This window comes from Cebus imitator, unplaced genomic scaffold, assembly GCF_001604975.1.
Source record: "Cebus imitator isolate Cc_AM_T3 unplaced genomic scaffold, Cebus_imitator-1.0 Scaffold774, whole genome shotgun sequence".
NCBI classification, from domain to species: Eukaryota; Metazoa; Chordata; class Mammalia; order Primates; family Cebidae; genus Cebus; species Cebus imitator.
The window spans coordinates 293,430-303,735 of record NW_016108089.1 but is presented as its reverse complement, the minus strand read 5'-3'; the positions used below and the strand labels follow the sequence as shown (position 1 = coordinate 303,735).

The window sequence follows — 10,306 nt, the reverse complement described above, 5'->3', positions numbered from 1 at the left end:
AAATGATGAGAAAAAATAAACAGAGGATCAGTGAGTTCCTGGAAAATGTCAAGTGGCCTAATATTAGTGCAATTAAGGATCTCCCAAGGAGATCGGGGGACAAAGTAGGAGAAAAAAATTGAAGTAGCAGTAGCCAAAAGTTTTTCAAGTGTGTTGAAAATTGTAAATCAACAAATCCAGAATCTCAATAAACCCCAAGTATAAAATATATGAAAAAAGATACCAACTATCACATAATAAAGTAGCTAAAAAGCAAATCAAAACAAAAATTAAAATAGGGACAAAGTAAAAATCTTGAAAGCAGCCAGAGACCAAGAAAAAAAAGGGAAATATAGAGGAATAAAGATATGAATTATTGCAGATTTCTCATCAACGCAAGCCAGAAGGAAGAGGAGCAACATCCTTAAAGTATTGAAAAGGGGGAGGGGGAAGTCTATCAAGAAGAATTCTATAACCAGCAAAAACACCTTTCAAAAATAAAGATAGCTTTTTCAAACGTACAAGTGCTGAAGGAATTAACCACCAGCATACTTTCACTATTAAAACAATCTTAAAGGAAGTCCTTTAGCAAAGCAAAGTTGTATCAAAGGGAGATCTTGATGTATATAAAGGAATGAAACAGTCCCAATAATGCTAATTATGTGAGCAAGTACAAAGATGACTTGCCCAAAGTCAGAAAGCGGTAGAACTGGGACTTGAGTGCAGGGCTTTTGACACCAAGGTCAATCTTAACCCACCACACTGTGCAGCTGCATGTAACGCTGCCATTAATTTAAATTAACAAGCGCTGATTACATTCTTATTCTATAGAAAGTTGGTACAAGATTGGTAGTGTTGAGGGGAATCTAAGAGTAAGTGAAGTACATGCTCTGCTCTTAAAGGGCTTATCTTCTATATGGAGAACAGAGATAAAAAGAAAAGAGAAGTTTAGGGAAGAGTGTGGGAAGCTCTGAATATGCCCCGAGAGTGCAACTTCACCTTCAAAATTGCAAATTAGAATGCTAATGAGTGAGTCCACTTTCAAATCAAGAGCAGGGCCAATTCATCCATTAAGGATTACAGGTCCAAGAGCCCAAGGCCTGTGATGGTCTTAAAAGAGTACTTATTGATAATTAAAGATGAGTCTGGTATTAGAAGATTTAAAGAAAAACACAACACCCATTCTTTCACTCAGCAAACATTTATTGCCATGAGCTGTAAAGAATGTTGAGAATGTAAAAACTGAAACAAGCCATAGTATTCTTATGATTAGTGGTATCAAGTACCAACAAAGTGGAGTGGGCCACATGGCAGCTGGTTAGCTCAGAGGAGGGCTAGATCACTGAGGGTCAGCATTGTGGAAGGCCCTGTGAGCTGGAGCTTAAGAAGGATAGGCTAGAACAGGCAGTGAAACCCAATGAACTGGTCCAGAAGGTTCTGAGCACAGGTGTGGAAGCAGCAATGTGCATAGAAGGTTAGTAGAAGTGAAGAGAGGAAGTCTAGTCTGCCTGTTGAAGAAGGAAAGAAAAGAGATTAAGTTGGATGAGTACACTAGGGAGAAGTTTTTAATTTAAAGATTGACTGGGGGCTCAGGCTATTAATAGGGGAAGAAAAGACAAGATAACTGGTAAATTCTAGAATCAAATCGAACATTACATATTCATTAATAACTTGCTTCAACTAACTATAACCAGTTATTAGACAATGTATAATCTACACAGTATGCAATATATTTTTTATTCTGCAGAAGGCAAACAGGGAGTCAAAGGAAATTAGATTGGCAGATAAAGTGTAAATTGGCAATCCGGTAATCAGAAACTGTTCCAATGACTTGACTCCATGTTGAGCTACAGACCTGAGATATTATACATTCAGATGGGCCAGGGTAGCTATATGACCTTTGATCCATCACGTCTCTTCTATGTGTCTCAGCGTCTTCATCTGAAAAACAGAGTTGCTGTAAACATGTCCTGAAAAAAAACGGATGTGAAAACACTTTGAAAACATACTTCCTAAACAACTATTTGTAATTATTGTGTAGTAATGAGGACTAAGAGACATGATTCCACACCCATTCATCATTTTTTATTCTGAATAAGTTTGAAGAGTATATGCTTGATAAAAAGAAGGCAAACAGGATGACCATTTTCTTTCTGTTATTCTATAACCATTGCTATCGAACCTGTTTTTCTCTTTGCCAATTTATTTATTGATCTTTCCTTTGCTACAGTGTCTCTTCTTGCTTGTCCATCTATACAAGATTATAAAATGTACCTCAAATACAAATCAAACAAATGAAAGTGTTGAAGTGTGTAGTATGAACATTTATTTATTTGTTTATTCACACCAATTGTTCAATTAAAATATTCCAGAAATTATGCAAATAAGAAAAAATCTACATCCTTAAGGAGCTCACAGTAGGTGGATCACATAGTCATGTAAATCAACAACACTATCACAAAAGAAAGTCAAAAGGACTTTGGAAGAGGGTGCTCTGAGATGCTCTAACAGAAATCAGATTGTCTGGCTGGGAGGCAGGGCTGGGCTGAGGAAGCTTCCAATGTCAGGGACCACTGGAGCAATCTAGTAAGTAAATCATGCTTTGTATAGAGGGAATGGGATAGCTAAAAGGATCAAGACATGGCAAACCACAACATATCCAGGAAACTGCAATAAGATTGGTAATTTCAGCGCATCAGTTCTAAGGGAGTAGCGATGAGTAATAATACAAGAGAATGGACATCAGCCAGGTCAGGAGCTGCTGTGCAAGGAGTATGCACAATCAGGAAAAATAAAAGTGCAGCAATGAGTGAATAGATTGCACAATAAGGTGGTGAGGTCTTATCTATGATACGTGAGAAAGATTCCGGTGTGGATGTGTTTATAGCCATTCCATTATAATACATTAAGTAGCCTTTTATCCTATTTGTATTGTGTGGTCCTTTTACTTCTCTTACTGGCCATCCCTACTGAATGTCTTTTGACAATTTCAATGTCAATTACCTTTGTAATGAGAGTAGGATGGAGAGGAAGTTCAATTAACTTTGAATGTGTTACTCTAATAAGCACGTGAACAAGTGAAATAGCTCTACCACTGGTCATCCAAATGAATCATGGGAGGGGTAGACCAAACAGAATAATGTACATGATGCACTTTGTGAGCAACAGTGTCCAACAGTGCTGGTTGTTATTATTATGTATGTTTTGCGTCTATCTGCTTTCAACGGAGAAATGATAACAGGCAGCATTTTCAATCCACTTAATGTTCAAAGGACGATTACCAATAAATCTGGCAGCACCATGTAGGGAAGCAGGACATTCACTAAAAAATCAGAAGCATTGATTTGTGAACAGCTCTAGAATGGAATGCTGTAAATAGTCATGAGTTTGGTGTAGCAGCAGAGCAGAGACAAAGAGAGAGCTTGCAAGTTAGCATCTTACCCAAGCCTCGGCGCCCATCAATAATTACTCAGAGTGGAAAAACTGGTTTGTTGAAGTTTGGAGTTCATCAATTATGCTCTGTTTCTCCAGTGACCCCTTCCCTCAGGGGACCTGGCAGTGCTTTGCAAGCAGGCTCGTTACTGACAACCCTGCTTCTGCTGGCCTGGCAAGATGAGAAGTCATCATCAAACATACCATCAGATAGCAGGCAGTCTTCCCCAGGCCACTTGGAGAAATCAGGTCCATTCAACAGTCAGTAAACATTTACAGAGTCAACATATGTTTGACACATAGTAAGTACTCAATAAATGATAGCCTCAGATATTATAGCTCAATATCTAGAAAGTGATAGGTATACCATGACTGTTTATCATGGAAGGGATCTAGAAATAGTTACCATGTCCCTGGGCCAAAACTTCTGCCACTCCATATTCTTTCTACACCCTTCCAGGCCCTGCGAGGTTCCTTCTAGCAGATAGTGCTGACTGATCACCAACTCTGTTCTTTTGCAGGGCACACTACCCTGTGGGCACAGATAGATTACATTTCCCAGCCTTCCTTGGAGTTAGGTGTTGTCACATGACTAAATTCTAGCCAATAGGATATAAGCAGAACTGATGAGAGCCAGTTCTAGTCCTGGCTCTTAAAACCCCTAACAGAGTTTACATTTCCTGTAGCGATATGGTAAGATTCTGCAACACCAACTCTTTCATATAGAACACCTATCAAATCTGGACATAAGACAAAAAGCAATAACTCTTCATTTGCCTCCAGCCAACTCAAGAACAATTTCCTAAAGCAGCTCTGAAAATTACAAAAGAAATAGTGCATGGATTCCAGCCCCAGTAGGCTTCTGGGCTTGGTGTTTCTTTAATTTCATGTAAATTTCTCTAAATATTCCTTAAAAGTGAATAAAATTTTATTTTGCTTTAAAAAAAATAGAGAAGAATATACTTTTTGCTTGTATCCAGAATATTTAAAGAACTCTTACAACTGAATAGTAAGACAAACAACCCTATTTTTCAAATGGGCAAAATATTTGAATAGGCACGTCCCAGAAGAAAATATACAAATAGCCAATAAACCTGTGAAAAGATGCTCACCTTACCAGTTAGGACCATGCAAATGATAAATAAGATTCTACTACACATCCACTGAAATGGCTAAAATTAACAACACTGACAATTCCAAGCATTGACAAAATTTGGAACAACTAGAACTCCCAGTAATTGCTGGTGACAGTGCAAGATGGTTCCACAATTTTGGTGAACAGTAGAGCAGTATCTTATGAAGTGAAACATACACTTGCCATATAACCCAGTAATCTCACGGGACATGTTAAAATATATGTATATAAAAGGGCATATATACAAATAATAGCACCGTTATTCATAATAGCTAATAACTGGGGCTTATCCAAACATCAAAACCCAGTGATAAACAAGTGATTGTGTTCCTTTCCAACTCGGACCCGACAGAATGGCTCCTGCTGAAGGGTGCTGAGAAGGAAAAGGGCCGTTCTGCCATAAACGAGGTGGTGACCCGAGAATACGCCAGCAACATTCACAAGCGCATCCATGGAGTGGGCTTCAAGAAGCGTGCCTCTCAGGCACTCAAAGAGGTTCGGAAATTTGCTCTGAAGGAGATGGGAACTCCAGATGTGCACATTGATACCAGGCTCAACAAAGCGGTGTGGGCCAAAGGAATAAGGAATGTCCCATACGGAATCCATGTACAGTTGTCCAGAAAACGTAATGAGGATGAACTTTCACTAAATAAGCTCTATACTTTGCTTACCTATGTACTTGTTACCACTTTCAAAAATCTACAGACAGTCAATGTGGATGAGAACTAATCGCTGATCATCAAATACATCAAATAAACTTATAAAATTGCAAAAAAATTGTGTATCCATACAATGAAATGCTACACAGCAATAAAAATCAATGAAGAACTAATATAATAATCAACATGGATTACGCTGAACAAAGGAAACATAACACAATATAATACATCTTGTGTTCCATTCACATGAGATTAGAGAACAGGCAAAATTCATTTGTATTGACAGAAAGTTGCCTGGGGTTAGGGGTTTGTAAGAGGGGATCAGATGTAAAAGGGCTACAGGAAATTTTTAGGATGTTAGAAAGTCTGCATTTTTATGTTCATGGTGGTTATACAACTCTACACAATTAGCAAAAGTTCATCAAACTGTACTATTAAAATGGTTGAATTTAATTTTAAAAAACCCTCACACAAACCTGTCTCCTACTCATCTGCTGGCTGGTTTTGGTGCCCAGAGAGACCGTGAAAATCATGTTTTAATGATGGTGGTGCTCCTATTCCCTGGGTCTCTTAATGACTGTGTGGGGCAGACTCTCCCCAACATTGCTGACAAAGGAACCCCACACTGGATTGGCATATTGCTGAGAAATAAATGGTTAGAGTTTTGTGCTCCTGAAATTTGGGGGGTTACAGAAGCAATGATTTCCTTAACTAATACATGTGTGTCCAAAGTAAAACACACAATCAAGACCGCCTACTTTGTCCTTGCCCAACTCACATTATTTAGAGAAAAATCAGTGATAACATAAATGTCCAAATTAAGAGAACAATTAGGTAAATTATGGCATGTCCATGCAATATAATATTTATTATATGACCACTTACATAATAATTATTGGAACTCTCTATCCTGCAAACACACTCACAATGTGAAATGAAAAAAGCAAAATCCAGAATTCTATCTATGCTATTGTATTAGGATGCCCAGACACCTCAAACTGTGTTCATGCAAGTCTTTAAACATTTAGGCCTGGCATATGTTTGCATGTGGTACTGAGGAACCTACTGAATACAAATTCATTAAAAGAAGAGAATGAAGTATCATAAGCTCAGCTTAGGAACAGAATCAGCCAAAAAAGAAATAGGTGATCCTAAAAAGACTGTTAACCATTTATTTGCTCTCCCTCAAACCGTGGACTCATAGATGCTCAAAGGAGTTTGGACTACAATGAAAAGCCCGTAAAAACCACCAGCATGGCTCCATTAAAATCTCCACGTTTGCACTGCTTGATAGCCCATGTCCCTGACTCTAACACAGTGGACTTGCTGACGGAGTGCAGCAAGCTAACCAAGAGTCGAACCAGCCTTCGCGGGCTGCTGAAAGAAAAAATGGAAGAGGCCATCACACCAGGGAGGAGGAACCCAGCAGCTTTGGAGGTTTCTGCAGCAGCACCAGCAACTGGAGACATTCTGAAGGGGAGATGCTTAAAAGGAGAGGGAAATTGGAGATGACACATGATCGCTGGGAGATTAGTTTCTGAGAATTCAAGAACTAGTTAGGAAGGATGTGAGGAGGACTGGAATTTCTGCAGAATGAGTAGGGCTAGAATCAGAGAAATACTGTCTGATTACTGCTAGTGTGACCTGACAACCACTGTACCCCCAGGCTGGCCTAGCCTGCAAACGCATAAAACCTGTCTGTGCGTGTTTTGTGTGCATGAGTTCTTTTCAACATGTGTTTGAAAAATATAGACAAACATATAAAGTGTAAAACAGAACATATAAAAATTAAAACAGGCCAGGTGCAGTAGTTCATGCCTGTAATCCCAGCACTTTGTGAGGCCAAGACTGGAGGACTGCTTGAAGCCAGGAGCTCAAGACCAGCCTGCATAACGTAATGAGACCTCATCTCTGCAAAAGATCCAAAAATTAGCTGGGATGGGGGTAACAGCCTGTAGTCCCAGATACTTGGGAAACTGAGGCAGGAGGCTCATTTGAGCCCAGGAGGTGGAGGCTGCAGTGAGCTGTGATTGCACCCTTGCACTCCAGCTTGGGCGATAGAGCAAAACCCTGTCTTGAAAAAAAAAAATTTAACATTATAAGATGGTAGGATTATAGATGAATTTTTCTTTTGTTTTGATTTCTGCACGTTATCATTGTTTTTTGCAGCTCACCGTAGCATCAACCTCCAGGGCTCAAGCGATCCTCCCAAGTAGCTGGGACCATAGAGGTGACCACCACACCCAGCTACTTTTTAAAGTTTTTTTTTAATAGAGACAGTGTCTCACCGTGTTATCCAGACTGGTTTCGAACTTCTGTACTCGAGGGATCCTCCCGCCTCTGCCTCCCAGGATTACAGGCGTGAGTCACTGTGCCCAGCTTCATTGTTTTAATAGAACCGAATGTGATACAGAATTCAACCCTCCAGTTATTCGTTCCATAATTACTGAATAATGCATTCCTTCTGTTCTCTTAGCATAGGCATTACAAGAACAGGAAGAATAAGACATTGGGATCTCTTATATTCTACAATAAATATAGATCTATTATAAAAAAATATTTTGGGGTTCAACAAAGCTTGATTTTTATGTTTTTGTATCCTGTGTATCATCTCAATAGCAATTTACCATTCTCCTGGAGTTTGATTATGACCCTTTTCATAGAAATAAATCTGAGGCAGCAAATAAAGGAAACGTTCCCTTGGCCAGCAGGGACATTGTGAGTAAGCAAAGGTTAGAATTTATTACATGTCATTTCCAGTGTGTCTTGATGCCCTGGCTCACTGGTGATTTACCTTGGTGAACAACTAACATGAATCTCTTCACTTAGAGGGAAGGAAAAGTTCTCACAGTCTCTAGAGATGCCATGTGTTTATAGCCAATCCTATTTAGTGAAGTCTCAGAAAATAATTCCCTGACCATTCATTCATTCATTGGGCATTTATTCACTTATTCATCCAACCCATATATCTGGGCCTGACATCTTGTTAGATGCTGGGGTTAAACAGCTCTGCAAAGGAAATGTTCTGAGGAAACATACAGAAATAATTAGGCATCCAAAGTAATTCACGTGTGTTGTGGAATACAGTTGAGAGAGACATTAACTTTCTCTAGGGGAAAAGAAGGGACAGTGGTCTGCCTTCCACAAGGTTCACCAGTTTTCTAGGCCACACTATGTGTCCTTATTGCCCATCCCTGACTGCGTGGATGATCTATGTATTTAAGGTCATTTTATGTCAGCATCCATTCCCAGGTATCAGTTGTTTATATTATTTACTAACAAAGTCTCCAAAATATAGTACTTAAAAAAATTGAAACTTCTTTCTTACACACGTAATGATCTCGCCATGAGCAGGGAAGTTGGTAGGCAGCCCTACTCCATGAAGACATACAGGACTCATGTCTTTGCACCTTCCTGTTGCACCATCCCCTTTAGTACCAGCCTTGGTTTTTAATTTTAATTTTAATTTTATTATTTTTAAATTTTTTATTGCATTTTATTTTGGAGTACATGTGAAGAACATGCAGGATTGTTGCATAGGTACATACATGGCAATGTAGTTTGCTGCCTTCCTCCCCATCACCTATATCTGGCATTTCTCCCCATGTTATCCCTCCCCAACTCCCCACCCCCCACTGTCCCTCCCCTAGTTTCCCCCAGCAGACCCCAGTGTGTGATGCTTCCCTCCCTGCGTCCATGCATTCACATTGTTCAACACCCACCTATGAGTGAGAACATGCAGCGTTTGATTTTCTTTTCTTTTTTTTTTTTTTTTTTTTTTTTGAGACGGAGTTTCACTCATGTTACCCAGGCTGGAGTGCAATGGCGTGATCTCGGCTCACCGCAACCTCCGCCTCCCGGGTTCAGGCAATTTTCCTGCCTCAGCCTCCTGAGTAGCTGGGATTACAGGCACGCGCCACCATGCCCAGCTAATTTTTTGTATTTTTAGTGGAGACGGGGTTTCACCATGTTGACCAGGATGGTCTCGATCTCTTGACCTCGTGATCCACCTGCCTCGGCCTCCCAAAGTGCTGGGATTACAGGCTTGAGCCACCGCGCCCGGCGCGTTTGATTTTCTGTTCTTGTGTCAGTTTGCTGAGAATGATGGTTTCCAGGTTGATCCATGTCCCTACAAAGGACAGGAACTCATCGTTTTTGATGGCTGCATAGTATTCCATCGTGCATATGTGCCACATTTTCCCTGTCCAGTCTATCATCGATGGGCATTTGGGTTGGTTTCAGGTCTTTGCTACTGTAAACAGTGCTGCAATGAACATTCATGTGCATGTGTCCTGATAATAGAATGATTTATAATCCTTTGGATATATACCCAGTCATGGGATTGCTGGGTCAAATGGAATTTCTATTTCTAGATCCTTGAGGAATCCACACTGTCTTCCATAATGGTTGAACTGATTTATACTCCCATTAACAGTATAAAAGTGTTCCTATTTCTCCACATATTCAGCATCTGTTGTCTCCCGATTTTTTAAGGATCACCATTCTAACTGCCGTGAGATGGTATCTCAATGTAGTTTTGATTTACATTTCTCTGATGACCAGTGATGATGAGCATTTTTTCATATGTTTGTTGCCCTCATATATGTCTTCTTTTGAAAAGCGTCTGTTCATACCCTTCACCCACTTTTGAATGGGCTTGTTTTTTTCTTGTAAATCTGTTTTAGTTCTTTGTAGATTCTGGATATTAGCCCTTTGTCAGATGGGTAGATTGCAAAAATTTTTTTACAATTAAAATTGCTTTTGTTATAAGAATTTATTGTTCTTTCCCAAACAATGTCCACTTTTTCCAATACAAGTACACTAAAATTATGTATTAGAAAAGAACAGTGGAGGCAGGCACAGTGGCATGCACTTGTAACCCCAGCTACCTGAGAGGCTAAGGCAGGAGGATAACTTGGGCCCCGGAGTTCAAGGCTGCAGTGAGTTATGATCATGCCATGGTACTCTAGGCTGGACAACAGAGTGAGATTCCTATCTCTTAAAAAAATAGAAAAGAACAGCGGAAAGATATTAAATTTGTTTGTTTTCTCTCAAAATAAGGATGTAAGAACAATAGATTATTTTTGGTCTGAAAGGTGGC

The 10,306-nt window shown here is 39.6% G+C and overlaps 1 pseudogene; it reads left to right on the top strand.

The window, feature by feature from the left end:
* The first annotated feature begins 3,210 nt into the window (after window positions 1-3,210).
* Window positions 3,211-5,323, top strand: LOC108297122 (annotated as a pseudogene).
* The last annotated feature ends 4,983 nt before the right edge of the window (window positions 5,324-10,306 follow it).